The 17,392-nt window shown below is 43.6% G+C and overlaps 10 non-coding genes across 10 annotated transcripts; all 10 read right to left on the bottom strand.

Annotated features, from left to right (window-relative positions):
• Positions 1 to 317: 317 nt before the first annotated feature.
• TRNAG-UCC (transfer RNA glycine (anticodon UCC)) lies at positions 318 to 389 on the bottom strand. Its single transcript has one exon. It is a non-coding gene; the product is annotated as a tRNA-Gly (tRNA).
• A 3,140-nt stretch (positions 390 to 3,529) lies between these two features.
• On the bottom strand, positions 3,530 to 3,601 carry TRNAG-UCC (transfer RNA glycine (anticodon UCC)). The gene has a single exon. It is a non-coding gene; the product is annotated as a tRNA-Gly (tRNA).
• Positions 3,602 to 5,141: 1,540 nt separating this feature from the next.
• Positions 5,142 to 5,213, bottom strand: TRNAG-CCC (transfer RNA glycine (anticodon CCC)). Its single transcript has one exon. It is a non-coding gene; the product is annotated as a tRNA-Gly (tRNA).
• A 1,525-nt stretch (positions 5,214 to 6,738) lies between these two features.
• On the bottom strand, positions 6,739 to 6,810 carry TRNAG-UCC (transfer RNA glycine (anticodon UCC)). Its single transcript has one exon. It is a non-coding gene; the product is annotated as a tRNA-Gly (tRNA).
• A 1,525-nt stretch (positions 6,811 to 8,335) lies between these two features.
• Positions 8,336 to 8,407, bottom strand: TRNAG-CCC (transfer RNA glycine (anticodon CCC)). The gene has a single exon. It is a non-coding gene; the product is annotated as a tRNA-Gly (tRNA).
• A 1,525-nt stretch (positions 8,408 to 9,932) lies between these two features.
• Positions 9,933 to 10,004, bottom strand: TRNAG-UCC (transfer RNA glycine (anticodon UCC)). Its single transcript has one exon. It is a non-coding gene; the product is annotated as a tRNA-Gly (tRNA).
• Positions 10,005 to 11,534: 1,530 nt separating this feature from the next.
• Positions 11,535 to 11,606, bottom strand: TRNAG-CCC (transfer RNA glycine (anticodon CCC)). Its single transcript has one exon. It is a non-coding gene; the product is annotated as a tRNA-Gly (tRNA).
• Positions 11,607 to 13,131: 1,525 nt separating this feature from the next.
• TRNAG-CCC (transfer RNA glycine (anticodon CCC)) lies at positions 13,132 to 13,203 on the bottom strand. Its single transcript has one exon. It is a non-coding gene; the product is annotated as a tRNA-Gly (tRNA).
• A 1,525-nt stretch (positions 13,204 to 14,728) lies between these two features.
• Positions 14,729 to 14,800, bottom strand: TRNAG-UCC (transfer RNA glycine (anticodon UCC)). Its single transcript has one exon. It is a non-coding gene; the product is annotated as a tRNA-Gly (tRNA).
• Positions 14,801 to 16,325: 1,525 nt separating this feature from the next.
• Positions 16,326 to 16,397, bottom strand: TRNAG-CCC (transfer RNA glycine (anticodon CCC)). The gene has a single exon. It is a non-coding gene; the product is annotated as a tRNA-Gly (tRNA).
• Between the last annotated feature and the right edge of the window lie 995 nt (positions 16,398 to 17,392).

Raw genomic sequence — 17,392 nt, 5'->3', positions numbered from 1 at the left:
TTTCAGAGGCTAGATATTGCCTAGGAAATGCTTTTTAACATAGAGATGCTGGAGTTATAATGTGTGGTCGGGCCTCAGCCCTTTCATTGTCTGCCCACTGTAAATATTTTTTATCAGCACATGTGAGTGGTGACTCTGCTTTATGAAACTTATCATATATTAGGACAATGAATATAGCAGAAGGGGCGATTGAGATGCTTGCCTACATATTTGTTTATTTTTTATATAACGGCTGATTAATCTGTTCATTATATTTCCATTTTGTGACATGTTGCATTAAAATATATCCTGCTTGCAGAATATATTAGTATTTGTACTGCGTTGGCCGGGAATCGAACCCGGGTCAACTGCTTGGAAGGCAGCTATGCTCACCACTATACCACCAACGCCCTCTGATCTGTGTGCTCTCGGTTCTAAACATTAGGACCCTGAGTTCAATGACTATCTTGCACCAGCTTGAATGGTGCATTTGGTTTAGATACCAACATGAAAAGCAATAGAAAGTTTTTTGCAGAGGGTAAGGAACTGGGATTGAAACCAAGGACAAAGCTGTGCAGAAGAGAAGAATGGAAAGCTGCATTACAAATAATAGATAAGAATATATAGAGGCAGCATGGGAAGCAAAACAGGGAAGAGAAATGCAGAACATTCAATTAATTGCCCAGGAGATAGATAAGAGCAGAACAAAAAGGGAAGAATGAAATTCAAAGCCTGCCCATAAAAGTGTTTGAAGGTCCCACCAGTCATTTATGCTTATTATTGTGTGTCTTTACTTTCAAAGTACAGGGTGGATCCTTTGACGATCCCTCTCTTGTATTTAAGCAGACACAGATATTTGAGAAGTCTTTTCTCACATAGCTGGCACAAGCTTGTGCTTTTCCTTGCTGTCAGCGTGGAAAAGACAGCTTGGTCCTTGGAAGGAAAATCAAGCAAAATTAGCAGAGAATGGTTTCGATCCATCGACCTCTGGGTTATGGGCCCAGCACGCTTCCGCTGCGCCACTCTGCTCTGTAGTGAAAGTGTTCTTTTTATGCAGATAGGGAGCATTAAGCAGAGTAGCGTGGGATTGGTCCGGCTCTCACCTCATTTGCATAAGTATATTGCAAGGCATGCTGGGTGCAGAAAAACTTCATCTTCCCCTCTCACAATCAGTCATAACTGAAAGTCAGACACTCTTAGGCACTAGCCGTTTCAGACCTTTATCAAGACAGCAGGTCTTGAACCCTCTCTCTCTCTCTCTCTCTCTCTCTCTCTCTCTCTGTGATCCTAGCACTAGCATGCTCAGGATTTGGCTTTACCTGGGAGCCAGAGATCTACCCGGTGAGGGCTTGCCCGGTGTGAGGCTTTTGAGCGTTTGGGAGCGTTCGGGACGTGAGTGGACGTTGGACAGGAAACTCTGCGAATTTGAAGCATCCAACATTCCTGCTGCAGTGAGCGGCTCTTTCCATGGACATCTGCCTCTAGGATTCCTCTCAACTTGCCTTCTGATAAAACATTTTGGGAGCAGCAATTACCTTCGACAGCTACAAGGTGGCTCTACATTCTGGTAAGTGCACAAGTATGCACAAAATGTTAGGGACTTTTGCCAGATTTATCGGTGGATCTTGCATATTTTTTTCAGAGGCTAGATATTGCCTAGAAATGCTTTTTAACATAGAGATGTTGGAGTTATAATGTCTGGTGGGGCCTCACCCCTTCCATTGTTTGCCCACTGTAACATATTTATTACCAGCACATGTGAGTTGTGACTCTGCTTTATAAAACTTATCATATATTAGGACAATGAATGTATCAGAAGGTGCGATTGAGATGTTTGCCTATGTATTTGTTTATTTTTTTATATATGGCTGATTAATCTGTACATGAAATTTCCATTTTGTGACATGTTGCATTAAAATATATCCTGCTTGCAGAATATATTAGCATTTTCACTGCGTTGGCCGGGAATCGAACCCGGGTCAACTGCTTGGGAAGCAGCTATGCTCACCACTATACGACCAACGCCCTCCAATGTGTGTGCTCTCGGTTCTAAATATTACGTTGCCGAAATCAATGACTATCTTGCAACAGCTTCAATGGTGCATTTGGTTTAGATACCAACATGAGAAGTAGTAGAACGTTTTTTGCAGAGGGTAAGGAACTGGGGATTGAAACCAAGGACAAAGTTGTGCAGAAGAGAAGAAATGAAAAGCAACAGTACAAATAGTAGAAATCAGCATATATAGGCAGCATGGGAAGCAAAGCAGGGAAGAGAAAGAGAGAACATTCCATGAAATGCCCAGGAGATAGATAAGAGCAGAAAAAAAGGGAAGAATGAAATTCAAAGCATGCCCAGAAAGTTGTGTGAAGCTCCCACCAGTCATTTATGGTTATAGTTGTGTGTCTTTGCTTTCAAAGTACAGGGTTGATCCTTTCACGAACACTCTTGTATTACACAGACATAGATAGTTGAGAAGTCTTTTTTCACATAGCTGGCACAAGCTTGCGCTTTTCCTTTCTGGCAGTGTGGAAATGACAGCTTGGTCCTTGGAAGGAAAATCAAGCAAAATTAGCAGAGGATGGTTTCGATCCATCGACCTCTGGGTTATGGGCCCAGCACGCTTCCGCTGCGCCACTCTGCTCGTTTGTGAAAGTGTTCTCTTTATGCAGATGAGGAGGCATTCATAGGAGTGAAGTGGGATTGGTCGGGCTCTCACCTCATTTGCCTAATTATATCGCAAGGCATGCTGGGTGCAGAAAATCTTCATCTTCCCCTCTCACAATCAGTCATAACTGAAAGTCCAGACCCTCTTAGGCACTAGCCGTTTCAGGCCTTTATCAAGACAGCAGCTCTCCGACGCTCTCTGTCTCTCTCTCTGTGATCCTAGTGCTAGCATGCTCAGGATTTGGCTTTACCTGGGAGCCAGAGATCTACCCGGTGAGGGCTTGCCCGGTGTAAGGCTTTTGAGCGTTTGGGAGCGTTCGGTACATGAGAGGACGTTGGACTGGAAACTGTGTAAATTTGAAGCATCCAACCTTCCTGCTGCAGTCGGAGGATCTTTCCATGGACATCTGCCTTTTGGATTCCTCTAAACTTGCCCTCTGATGAAACATTTTTTGAGCTGCAGTTACCTCCGACGTCTACAAGGTGGCGCTACATTCAGGTGAGGGCACAAGTATGCACAAAATGTTGGCGACTTTTGCCAGATTTATCGATGGATCTTGCATATTGTTTTCAGAGGCTAGATATTGCCTAGGAAATGCTTTTTAACATAGAGATGCTGGAGTTATAATGTGTGGTCGGGCCTCAGCCCTTTCATTGTCTGCCCACTGTAAATATTTTTTATCAGCACATGTGAGTGGTGACTCTGCTTTATGAAACTTATCATATATTAGGACAATGAATATAGCAGAAGGGGCGATTGAGATGCTTGCCTACATATTTGTTTATTTTTTATATAACGGCTGATTAATCTGTTCATTATATTTCCATTTTGTGACATGTTGCATTAAAATATATCCTGCTTGCAGAATATATTAGTATTTGTACTGCGTTGGCCGGGAATCGAACCCGGGTCAACTGCTTGGAAGGCAGCTATGCTCACCACTATACCACCAACGCCCTCTGATCTGTGTGCTCTCGGTTCTAAACATTAGGACCCTGAGTTCAATGACTATCTTGCACCAGCTTGAAATGGTGCATTTGGTTTAGATACCAACATGAAAAGCAATAGAAAGTTTTTTGCAGAGGGTAAGGAACTGGGATTGAAACCAAGGACAAAGCTGTGCAGAAGAGAAGAATGGAAAGCTGCATTACAAATAATAGATAAGAATATATAGAGGCAGCATGGGAAGCAAAACAGGGAAGAGAAATGCAGAACATTCAATTAATTGCCCAGGAGATAGATAAGAGCAGAACAAAAAGGGAAGAATGAAATTCAAAGCCTGCCCATAAAAGTGTTTGAAGGTCCCACCAGTCATTTATGCTTATTATTGTGTGTCTTTACTTTCAAAGTACAGGGTGGATCCTTTGACGATCCCTCTCTTGTATTTAAGCAGACACAGATATTTGAGAAGTCTTTTCTCACATAGCTGGCACAAGCTTGTGCTTTTCCTTGCTGTCAGCGTGGAAAAGACAGCTTGGTCCTTGGAAGGAAAATCAAGCAAAATTAGCAGAGAATGGTTTCGATCCATCGACCTCTGGGTTATGGGCCCAGCACGCTTCCGCTGCGCCACTCTGCTCTGTAGTGAAAGTGTTCTTTTTATGCAGATAGGGAGCATTAAGCAGAGTAGCGTGGGATTGGTCCGGCTCTCACCTCATTTGCATAAGTATATTGCAAGGCATGCTGGGTGCAGAAAAACTTCATCTTCCCCTCTCACAATCAGTCATAACTGAAAGTCAGACACTCTTAGGCACTAGCCGTTTCAGACCTTTATCAAGACAGCAGGTCTTGAACCCTCTCTCTCTCTCTCTCTCTCTCTCTCTCTCTGTGATCCTAGCACTAGCATGCTCAGGATTTGGCTTTACCTGGGAGCCAGAGATCTACCCGGTGAGGGCTTGCCCGGTGTGAGGCTTTTGAGCGTTTCGGAGCGTTCGGGACGTGAGTGGACGTTGGACAGGAAACTCTGCGAATTTGAAGCATCCAACATTCCTGCTGCAGTGAGCGGCTCTTTCCATGGACATCTGCCTCTAGGATTCCTCTCAACTTGCCTTCTGATAAAACATTTTGGGAGCAGCAATTACCTTCGACAGCTACAAGGTGGCTCTACATTCTGGTAAGTGCACAAGTATGCACAAAATGTTAGGGACTTTTGCCAGATTTATCGGTGGATCTTGCATATTTTTTTCAGAGGCTAGATATTGCCTAGAAATGCTTTTTAACATAGAGATGTTGGAGTTATAATGTCTGGTGGGGCCTCACCCCTTCCATTGTTTGCCCACTGTAACATATTTATTACCAGCACATGTGAGTTGTGACTCTGCTTTATAAAACTTATCATATATTAGGACAATGAATGTATCAGAAGGTGCGATTGAGATGTTTGCCTATGTATTTGTTTATTTTTTTATATATGGCTGATTAATCTGTACATGAAATTTCCATTTTGTGACATGTTGCATTAAAATATATCCTGCTTGCAGAATATATAAGCATTTTCACTGCGTTGGCCGGGAATCGAACCCGGGTCAACTGCTTGGGAAGCAGCTATGCTCACCACTATACCACCAACGCCCTCTGATGTGTGTGCTCTCGGTTCTAAATATTACGTTGCCGAAATCAATGACTATCTTGCAACAGCTTCAATGGTGCATTTGGTTTAGATACCAACATGAGAAGTAGTAGAACGTTTTTTGCAGAGGGTAAGGAACTGGGGATTGAAACCAAGGACAAAGTTGTGCAGAAGAGAAGAAATGAAAAGCAACAGTACAAATAGTAGAAATCAGCATATATAGGCAGCATAGGAAGCAAAGCAGGGAAGAGAAAGAGAGAACATTCCATGAAATGCCCAGGAGATAGATAAGAGCAGAAAAAAAGGGAAGAATGCAATTCAAAGCATGCCCAGAAAGTTGTGTGAAGCTCCCACCAGTCATTTATGGTTATAGTTGTGTGTCTTTGCTTTCAAAGTACAGGGTTGATCCTTTCACGAACACTCTTGTATTACACAGACATAGATAGTTGAGAAGTCTTTTTTCACATAGCTGGCACAAGCTTGCGCTTTTCCTTTCTGGCAGTGTGGAAATGACAGCTTGGTCCTTGGAAGGAAAATCAAGCAAAATTAGCAGAGGATGGTTTCGATCCATCGACCTCTGGGTTATGGGCCCAGCACGCTTCCGCTGCGCCACTCTGCTCGTTTGTGAAAGTGTTCTCTTTATGCAGATGAGGAGGCATTCATAGGAGTGAAGTGGGATTGGTCGGGCTCTCACCTCATTTGCCTAATTATATCGCAAGGCATGCTGGGTGCAGAAAATCTTCATCTTCCCCTCTCACAATCAGTCATAACTGAAAGTCCAGACCCTCTTAGGCACTAGCCGTTTCAGGCCTTTATCAAGACAGCAGCTCTCCGACGCTCTCTGTCTCTCTCTCTGTGATCCTAGTGCTAGCATGCTCAGGATTTGGCTTTACCTGGGAGCCAGAGATCTACCCGGTGAGGGCTTGCCCGGTGTAAGGCTTTTGAGCGTTTGGGAGCGTTCGGTACATGAGAGGACGTTGGACTGGAAACTGTGTAAATTTGAAGCATCCAACCTTCCTGCTGCAGTCGGAGGATCTTTCCATGGACATCTGCCTTTTGGATTCCTCTAAACTTGCCCTCTGATGAAACATTTTTTGAGCTGCAGTTACCTCCGACGTCTACAAGGTGGCGCTACATTCAGGTGAGGGCACAAGTATGCACAAAATGTTGGCGACTTTTGCCAGATTTATCGATGGATCTTGCATATTGTTTTCAGAGGCTAGATATTGCCTAGGAAATGCTTTTTAACATAGAGATGCTGGAGTTATAATGTGTGGTCGGGCCTCAGCCCTTTCATTGTCTGCCCACTGTAAATATTTTTTATCAGCACATGTGAGTGGTGACTCTGCTTTATGAAACTTATCATATATTAGGACAATGAATATAGCAGAAGGGGCGATTGAGATGCTTGCCTACATATTTGTTTATTTTTTATATAACGGCTGATTAATCTGTTCCTTATATTTCCATTTTGTGACATGTTGCATTAAAATATATCCTGCTTGCAGAATATATTAGTATTTGTACTGCGTTGGCCGGGAATCGAACCCGGGTCAACTGCTTGGAAGGCAGCTATGCTCACCACTATACCACCAACGCCCTCTGATCTGTGTGCTCTCGGTTCTAAACATTAGGACCCTGAGTTCAATGACTATCTTGCACCAGCTTGAATGGTGCATTTGGTTTAGATACCAACATGAAAAGCAATAGAAAGTTTTTTGCAGAGGGTAAGGAACTGGGATTGAAACCAAGGACAAAGCTGTGCAGAAGAGAAGAATGGAAAGCTGCATTACAAATAATAGATAAGAATATATAGAGGCAGCATGGGAAGCAAAACAGGGAAGAGAAATGCAGAACATTCAATTAATTGCCCAGGAGATAGATAAGAGCAGAACAAAAAGGGAAGAATGAAATTCAAAGCCTGCCCATAAAAGTGTTTGAAGGTCCCACCAGTCATTTATGCTTATTATTGTGTGTCTTTACTTTCAAAGTACAGGGTGGATCCTTTGACGATCCCTCTCTTGTATTTAAGCAGACACAGATATTTGAGAAGTCTTTTCTCACATAGCTGGCACAAGCTTGTGCTTTTCCTTGCTGTCAGCGTGGAAAAGACAGCTTGGTCCTTGGAAGGAAAATCAAGCAAAATTAGCAGAGAATGGTTTCGATCCATCGACCTCTGGGTTATGGGCCCAGCACGCTTCCGCTGCGCCACTCTGCTCTGTAGTGAAAGTGTTCTTTTTATGCAGATAGGGAGCATTAAGCAGAGTAGCGTGGGATTGGTCCGGCTCTCACCTCATTTGCATAAGTATATTGCAAGGCATGCTGGGTGCAGAAAAACTTCATCTTCCCCTCTCACAATCAGTCATAACTGAAAGTCAGACACTCTTAGGCACTAGCCGTTTCAGACCTTTATCAAGACAGCAGGTCTTGAACCCTCTCTCTCTCTCTCTCTGTGATCCTAGCACTAGCATGCTCAGGATTTGGCTTTACCTGGGAGCCAGAGATCTACCCGGTGAGGGCTTGCCCGGTGTGAGGCTTTTGAGCGTTTGGGAGCGTTTGGGAGCGTTGTGGACGTTGGACAGGAAACTCTGCGAATTTGAAGCATCCAACATTCCTGCTGCAGTGAGCGGCTCTTTCCATGGACATCTGCCTCTAGGATTCCTCTCAACTTGCCTTCTGATAAAACATTTTGGGAGCAGCAATTACCTTCGACAGCTACAAGGTGGCTCTACATTCTGGTAAGTGCACAAGTATGCACAAAATGTTAGGGACTTTTGCCAGATTTATCGGTGGATCTTGCATATTTTTTTCAGAGGCTAGATATTGCCTAGAAATGCTTTTTAACATAGAGATGTTGGAGTTATAATGTCTGGTGGGGCCTCACCCCTTCCATTGTTTGCCCACTGTAACATATTTATTACCAGCACATGTGAGTTGTGACTCTGCTTTATAAAACTTATCATATATTAGGACAATGAATGTATCAGAAGGTGCGATTGAGATGTTTGCCTATGTATTTGTTTATTTTTTTATATATGGCTGATTAATCTGTACATGAAATTTCCATTTTGTGACATGTTGCATTAAAATATATCCTGCTTGCAGAATATATTAGCATTTTCACTGCGTTGGCCGGGAATCGAACCCGGGTCAACTGCTTGGGAAGCAGCTATGCTCACCACTATACCACCAACGCCCTCCGATGTGTGTGCTCTCGGTTCTAAATATTACGTTGCCGAAATCAATGACTATCTTGCAACAGCTTCAATGGTGCATTTGGTTTAGATACCAACATGAGAAGTAGTAGAACGTTTTTTGCAGAGGGTAAGGAACTGGGGATTGAAACCAAGGACAAAGTTGTGCAGAAGAGAAGAAATGAAAAGCAACAGTACAAATAGTAGAAATCAGCATATATAGGCAGCATGGGAAGCAAAGCAGGGAAGAGAAAGAGAGAACATTCCATGAAATGCCCAGGAGATAGATAAGAGCAGAAAAAAAGGGAAGAATGAAATTCAAAGCATGCCCAGAAAGTTGTGTGAAGCTCCCACCAGTCATTTATGGTTATAGTTGTGTGTCTTTGCTTTCAAAGTACAGGGTTGATCCTTTCACGAACACTCTTGTATTACACAGACATAGATAGTTGAGAAGTCTTTTTTCACATAGCTGGCACAAGCTTGCGCTTTTCCTTTCTGGCAGTGTGGAAATGACAGCTTGGTCCTTGGAAGGAAAATCAAGCAAAATTAGCAGAGGATGGTTTCGATCCATCGACCTCTGGGTTATGGGCCCAGCACGCTTCCGCTGCGCCACTCTGCTCGTTTGTGAAAGTGTTCTCTTTATGCAGATGAGGAGGCATTCATAGGAGTGAAGTGGGATTGGTCGGGCTCTCACCTCATTTGCCTAATTATATCGCAAGGCATGCTGGGTGCAGAAAATCTTCATCTTCCCCTCTCACAATCAGTCATAACTGAAAGTCCAGACACTCTTAGGCACTAGCCGTTTCAGGCCTTTATCAAGACAGCAGCTCTCCGACGCTCTCTGTCTCTCTCTCTGTGATCCTAGTGCTAGCATGCTCAGGATTTGGCTTTACCTGGGAGCCAGAGATCTACCCGGTGAGGGCTTGCCCGGTGTAAGGCTTTTGAGCGTTTGGGAGCGTTCGGTACATGAGAGGACGTTGGACTGGAAACTGTGTAAATTTGAAGCATCCAACTTTCCTGCTGCAGTCGGAGGATCTTTCCATGGACATCTGCCTTTTGGATTCCTCTAAACTTGCCCTCTGATGAAACATTTTTTGAGCTGCAGTTACCTCCGACGTCTACAAGGTGGCGCTACATTCAGGTGAGGGCACAAGTATGCACAAAATGTTGGCGACTTTTGCCAGATTTATCGATGGATCTTGCATATTGTTTTCAGAGGCTAGATATTGCCTAGGAAATGCTTTTTAACATAGAGATGCTGGAGTTATAATGTGTGGTCGGGCCTCAGCCCTTTCATTGTCTGCCCACTGTAAATATTTTTTATCAGCACATGTGAGTGGTGACTCTGCTTTATGAAACTTATCATATATTAGGACAATGAATATAGCAGAAGGGGCGATTGAGATGCTTGCCTACATATTTGTTTATTTTTTATATAACGGCTGATTAATCTGTTCATTATATTTCCATTTTGTGACATGTTGCATTAAAATATATCCTGCTTGCAGAATATATTAGTATTTGTACTGCGTTGGCCGGGAATCGAACCCGGGTCAACTGCTTGGAAGGCAGCTATGCTCACCACTATACCACCAACGCCCTCTGATCTGTGTGCTCTCGGTTCTAAACATTAGGACCCTGAGTTCAATGACTATCTTGCACCAGCTTGAATGGTGCATTTGGTTTAGATACCAACATGAAAAGCAATAGAAAGTTTTTTGCAGAGGGTAAGGAACTGGGATTGAAACCAAGGACAAAGCTGTGCAGAAGAGAAGAATGGAAAGCTGCATTACAAATAATAGATAAGAATATATAGAGGCAGCATGGGAAGCAAAACAGGGAAGAGAAATGCAGAACATTCAATTAATTGCCCAGGAGATAGATAAGAGCAGAACAAAAAGGGAAGAATGAAATTCAAAGCCTGCCCATAAAAGTGTTTGAAGGTCCCACCAGTCATTTATGCTTATTATTGTGTGTCTTTACTTTCAAAGTACAGGGTGGATCCTTTGACGATCCCTCTCTTGTATTTCAGCAGACACAGATATTTGAGAAGTCTTTTCTCACATAGCTGGCACAAGCTTGTGCTTTTCCTTGCTGTCAGCGTGGAAAAGACAGCTTGGTCCTTGGAAGGAAAATCAAGCAAAATTAGCAGAGAATGGTTTCGATCCATCGACCTCTGGGTTATGGGCCCAGCACGCTTCCGCTGCGCCACTCTGCTCTGTAGTGAAAGTGTTCTTTTTATGCAGATAGGGAGCATTAAGCAGAGTAGCGTGGGATTGGTCCGGCTCTCACCTCATTTGCATAAGTATATTGCAAGGCATGCTGGGTGCAGAAAAACTTCATCTTCCCCTCTCACAATCAGTCATAACTGAAAGTCAGACACTCTTAGGCACTAGCCGTTTCAGCCTTTATCAAGACAGCAGGTCTTGAACCCTCTCTCTCTCTCTCTCTCTCTCTGTGATCCTAGCACTAGCATGCTCAGGATTTGGCTTTACCTGGGAGCCAGAGATCTACCCGGTGAGGGCTTGCCCGGTGTGAGGCTTTTGAGCGTTTGGGAGCGTTTGGGAGCGTTGTGGACGTTGGACAGGAAACTCTGCGAATTTGAAGCATCCAACATTCCTGCTGCAGTGAGCGGCTCTTTCCATGGACATCTGCCTCTAGGATTCCTCTCAACTTGCCTTCTGATAAAACATTTTGGGAGCAGCAATTACCTTCGACAGCTACAAGGTGGCTCTACATTCTGGTAAGTGCACAAGTATGCACAAAATGTTAGGGACTTTTGCCAGATTTATCGGTGGATCTTGCATATTTTTTTCAGAGGCTAGATATTGCCTAGAAATGCTTTTTAACATAGAGATGTTGGAGTTATAATGTCTGGTGGGGCCTCACCCCTTCCATTGTTTGCCCACTGTAACATATTTATTACCAGCACATGTGAGTTGTGACTCTGCTTTATAAAACTTATCATATATTAGGACAATGAATGTATCAGAAGGTGCGATTGAGATGTTTGCCTATGTATTTGTTTATTTTTTTATATATGGCTGATTAATCTGTACATGAAATTTCCATTTTGTGACATGTTGCATTAAAATATATCCTGCTTGCAGAATATATAAGCATTTTCACTGCGTTGGCCGGGAATCGAACCCGGGTCAACTGCTTGGGAAGCAGCTATGCTCACCACTATACCACCAACGCCCTCTGATGTGTGTGCTCTCGGTTCTAAATATTACGTTGCCGAAATCAATGACTATCTTGCAACAGCTTCAATGGTGCATTTGGTTTAGATACCAACATGAGAAGTAGTAGAACGTTTTTTGCAGAGGGTAAGGAACTAGGGATTGAAACCAAGGACAAAGTTGTGCAGAAGAGAAGAAATGAAAAGCAACAGTACAAATAGTAGAAATCAGCATATATAGGCAGCATAGGAAGCAAAGCAGGGAAGAGAAAGAGAGAACATTCCATGAAATGCCCAGGAGATAGATAAGAGCAGAAAAAAAGGGAAGAATGCAATTCAAAGCATGCCCAGAAAGTTGTGTGAAGCTCCCACCAGTCATTTATGGTTATAGTTGTGTGTCTTTGCTTTCAAAGTACAGGGTTGATCCTTTCACGAACACTCTTGTATTACACAGACATAGATAGTTGAGAAGTCTTTTTTCACATAGCTGGCACAAGCTTGCGCTTTTCCTTTCTGGCAGTGTGGAAATGACAGCTTGGTCCTTGGAAGGAAAATCAAGCAAAATTAGCAGAGGATGGTTTCGATCCATCGACCTCTGGGTTATGGGCCCAGCACGCTTCCGCTGCGCCACTCTGCTCGTTTGTGAAAGTGTTCTCTTTATGCAGATGAGGAGGCATTCATAGGAGTGAAGTGGGATTGGTCGGGCTCTCACCTCATTTGCCTAATTATATCGCAAGGCATGCTGGGTGCAGAAAATCTTCATCTTCCCCTCTCACAATCAGTCATAACTGAAAGTCCAGACCCTCTTAGGCACTAGCCGTTTCAGGCCTTTATCAAGACAGCAGCTCTCCGACGCTCTCTGTCTCTCTCTCTGTGATCCTAGTGCTAGCATGCTCAGGATTTGGCTTTACCTGGGAGCCAGAGATCTACCCGGTGAGGGCTTGCCCGGTGTAAGGCTTTTGAGCGTTTGGGAGCGTTCGGTACATGAGAGGACGTTGGACTGGAAACTGTGTAAATTTGAAGCATCCAACCTTCCTGCTGCAGTCGGAGGATCTTTCCATGGACATCTGCCTTTTGGATTCCTCTAAACTTGCCCTCTGATGAAACATTTTTTGAGCTGCAGTTACCTCCGACGTCTACAAGGTGGCGCTACATTCAGGTGAGGGCACAAGTATGCACAAAATGTTGGCGACTTTTGCCAGATTTATCGATGGATCTTGCATATTGTTTTCAGAGGCTAGATATTGCCTAGGAAATGCTTTTTAACATAGAGATGCTGGAGTTATAATGTGTGGTCGGGCCTCAGCCCTTTCATTGTCTGCCCACTGTAAATATTTTTTATCAGCACATGTGAGTTGTGACTCTGCTTTATAAAACTTATCATATATTAGGACAATGAATGTATCAGAAGGTGCGATTGAGATGTTTGCCTATGTATTTGTTTATTTTTTTATATATGGCTGATTAATCTGTACATGAAATTTCCATTTTGTGACATGTTGCATTAAAATATATCCTGCTTGCAGAATATATTAGCATTTTCACTGCGTTGGCCGGGAATCGAACCCGGGTCAACTGCTTGGGAAGCAGCTATGCTCACCACTATACCACCAACGCCCTCCGATGTGTGTGCTCTCGGTTCTAAATATTACGTTGCCGAAATCAATGACTATCTTGCAACAGCTTCAATGGTGCATTTGGTTTAGATACCAACATGAGAAGTAGTAGAACGTTTTTTGCAGAGGGTAAGGAACTGGGGATTGAAACCAAGGACAAAGTTGTGCAGAAGAGAAGAAATGAAAAGCAACAGTACAAATAGTAGAAATCAGCATATATAGGCAGCATGGGAAGCAAAGCAGGGAAGAGAAAGAGAGAACATTCCATGAAATGCCCAGGAGATAGATAAGAGCAGAAAAAAAGGGAAGAATGAAATTCAAAGCATGCCCAGAAAGTTGTGTGAAGCTCCCACCAGTCATTTATGGTTATAGTTGTGTGTCTTTGCTTTCAAAGTACAGGGTTGATCCTTTCACGAACACTCTTGTATTACACAGACATAGATAGTTGAGAAGTCTTTTTTCACATAGCTGGCACAAGCTTGCGCTTTTCCTTTCTGGCAGTGTGGTAATGACAGCTTGGTCCTTGGAAGGAAAATCAAGCAAAATTAGCAGAGGATGGTTTCGATCCATCGACCTCTGGGTTATGGGCCCAGCACGCTTCCGCTGCACCACTCTGCTCGTTTGTGAAAGTGTTCTCTTTATGCAGATGAGGAGGCATTCATAGGAGTGAAGTGGGATTGGTCGGGCTCTCACCTCATTTGCCTAATTATATCGCAAGGCATGCTGGGTGCAGAAAATCTTCATCTTCCCCTCTCACAATCAGTCATAACTGAAAGTCCAGACCCTCTTAGGCACTAGCCGTTTCAGGCCTTTATCAAGACAGCAGCTCTCCGACGCTCTCTGTCTCTCTCTCTGTGATCCTAGTGCTAGCATGCTCAGGATTTGGCTTTACCTGGGAGCCAGAGATCTACCCGGTGAGGGCTTGCCCGGTGTAAGGCTTTTGAGCGTTTGGGAGCGTTCGGTACATGAGAGGACGTTGGACTGGAAACTGTGTAAATTTGAAGCATCCAACCTTCCTGCTGCAGTCGGAGGATCTTTCCATGGACATCTGCCTTTTGGATTCCTCTAAACTTGCCCTCTGATGAAACATTTTTTGAGCTGCAGTTACCTCCGACGTCTACAAGGTGGCGCTACATTCAGGTGAGGGCACAAGTATGCACAAAATGTTGGCGACTTTTGCCAGATTTATCGATGGATCTTGCATATTGTTTTCAGAGGCTAGATATTGCCTAGGAAATGCTTTTTAACATAGAGATGCTGGAGTTATAATGTGTGGTCGGGCCTCAGCCCTTTCATTGTCTGCCCACTGTAAATATTTTTTATCAGCACATGTGAGTGGTGACTCTGCTTTATGAAACTTATCATATATTAGGACAATGAATATAGCAGAAGGGGCGATTGAGATGCTTGCCTACATATTTGTTTATTTTTTATATAACGGCTGATTAATCTGTTCATTATATTTCCATTTTGTGACATGTTGCATTAAAATATATCCTGCTTGCAGAATATATTAGTATTTGTACTGCGTTGGCCGGGAATCGAACCCGGGTCAACTGCTTGGAAGGCAGCTATGCTCACCACTATACCACCAACGCCCTCTGATCTGTGTGCTCTCGGTTCTAAACATTAGGACCCTGAGTTCAATGACTATCTTGCACCAGCTTGAATGGTGCATTTGGTTTAGATACCAACATGAAAAGTAATAGAAAGTTTTTTGCAGAGGGTAAGGAACTGGGATTGAAACCAAGGACAAAGCTGTGCAGAAGAGAAGAATGGAAAGCTGCATTACAAATAATAGATAAGAATATATAGAGGCAGCATGGGAAGCAAAACAGGGAAGAGAAATGCAGAACATTCAATTAATTGCCCAGGAGATAGATAAGAGCAGAACAAAAAGGGAAGAATGAAATTCAAAGCCTGCCCATAAAAGTGTTTGAAGGTCCCACCAGTCATTTATGCTTATTATTGTGTGTCTTTACTTTCAAAGTACAGGGTGGATCCTTTGACGATCCCTCTCTTGTATTTCAGCAGACACAGATATTTGAGAAGTCTTTTCTCACATAGCTGGCACAAGCTTGTGCTTTTCCTTGCTGTCAGCGTGGAAAAGACAGCTTGGTCCTTGGAAGGAAAATCAAGCAAAATTAGCAGAGAATGGTTTCGATCCATCGACCTCTGGGTTATGGGCCCAGCACGCTTCCGCTGCGCCACTCTGCTCTGCAGTGAAAGTGTTCTTTTTATGCAGATAGGGAGCATTAAGCAGAGTAGCGTGGGATTGGTCCGGCTCTCACCTCATTTGCATAAGTATATTGCAAGGCATGCTGGGTGCAGAAAAACTTCATCTTCCCCTCTCACAATCAGTCATAACTGAAAGTCAGACACTCTTAGGCACTAGCCGTTTCAGACCTTTATCAAGACAGCAGGTCTTGAACCCTCTCTCTCTCTCTCTCTCTCTCTCTCTGTGATCCTAGCACTAGCATGCTCAGGATTTGGCTTTACCTGGGAGCCAGAGATCTACCCGGTGAGGGCTTGCCCGGTGTGAGGCTTTTGAGCGTTTGGGAGCGTTGTGGACGTTGGACAGGAAACTCTGCGAATTTGAAGCATCCAACATTCCTGCTGCAGTGAGCGGCTCTTTCCATGGACATCTGCCTCTAGGATTCCTCTCAACTTGCCTTCTGATAAAACATTTTGGGAGCAGCAATTACCTTCGACAGCTACAAGGTGGCTCTACATTCTGGTAAGTGCACAAGTATGCACAAAATGTTAGGGACTTTTGCCAGATTTATCGGTGGATCTTGCATATTTTTTTCAGAGGCTAGATATTGCCTAGAAATGCTTTTTAACATAGAGATGTTGGAGTTATAATGTCTGGTGGGGCCTCACCCCTTCCATTGTTTGCCCACTGTAACATATTTATTACCAGCACATGTGAGTTGTGACTCTGCTTTATAAAACTTATCATATATTAGGACAATGAATGTATCAGAAGGTGCGATTGAGATGTTTGCCTATGTATTTGTTTATTTTTTTATATATGGCTGATTAATCTGTACATGAAATTTCCATTTTGTGACATGTTGCATTAAAATATATCCTGCTTGCAGAATATATAAGCATTTTCACTGCGTTGGCCGGGAATCGAACCCGGGTCAACTGCTTGGGAAGCAGCTATGCTCACCACTATACCACCAACACCCTCTGATGTGTGTGCTCTCGGTTCTAAATATTACGTTGCCGAAATCAATGACTATCTTGCAACAGCTTCAATGGTGCATTTGGTTTAGATACCAACATGAGAAGTAGTAGAACGTTTTTTGCAGAGGGTAAGGAACTGGGGATTGAAACCAAGGACAAAGTTGTGCAGAAGAGAAGAAATGAAAAGCAACAGTACAAATAGTAGAAATCAGCATATATAGGCAGCATGGGAAGCAAAGCAGGGAAGAGAAAGAGAGAACATTCCATGAAATGCCCAGGAGATAGATAAGAGCAGAAAAAAAGGGAAGAATGAAATTCAAAGCATGCCCAGAAAGTTGTGTGAAGCTCCCACCAGTCATTTATGGTTATAGTTGTGTGTCTTTGCTTTCAAAGTACAGGGTTGATCCTTTCACGAACACTCTTGTATTACACAGACATAGATAGTTGAGAAGTCTTTTTTCACATAGCTGGCACAAGCTTGCGCTTTTCCTTTCTGGCAGTGTGGAAATGACAGCTTTATCCTTGGAAGGAAAATCAAGCAAAATTAGCAGAGGATGGTTTCGATCCATCGACCTCTGGGTTATGGGCCCAGCACGCTTCCGCTGCGCCACTCTGCTCGTTTGTGAAAGTGTTCTCTTTATGCAGATGAGGAGGCATTCATAGGAGTGAAGTGGGATTGGTCGGGCTCCCACCTCATTTGCCTAATTATATCGCAAGGCATGCTGGGTGCAGAAAATCTTCATCTTCCCCTCTCACAATCAGTCATAACTGAAAGTCCAGACCCTCTTAGGCACTAGCCGTTTCAGGCCTTTATCAAGACAGCAGCTCTCCGACGCTCTCTGTCTCTCTCTCTGTGATCCTAGTGCTAGCATGCTCAGGATTTGGCTTTACCTGGGAGCCAGAGATCTACCCGGTGAGGGCTTGCCCGGTGTAAGGCTTTTGAGCGTTTGGGAGCGTTCGGTACATGAGAGGACGTTGGACTGGAAACTGTGTAA

Source organism: Lissotriton vulgaris, chromosome 2_1, assembly GCF_964263255.1.
Source record: "Lissotriton vulgaris chromosome 2_1, aLisVul1.2, whole genome shotgun sequence".
Lineage (NCBI taxonomy): Eukaryota > Metazoa > Chordata > Amphibia > Caudata > Salamandridae > Lissotriton > Lissotriton vulgaris.
The sequence above is the reverse complement of the archived record's forward strand: the minus strand, read 5'-3'. Positions and strand labels throughout refer to the sequence as shown.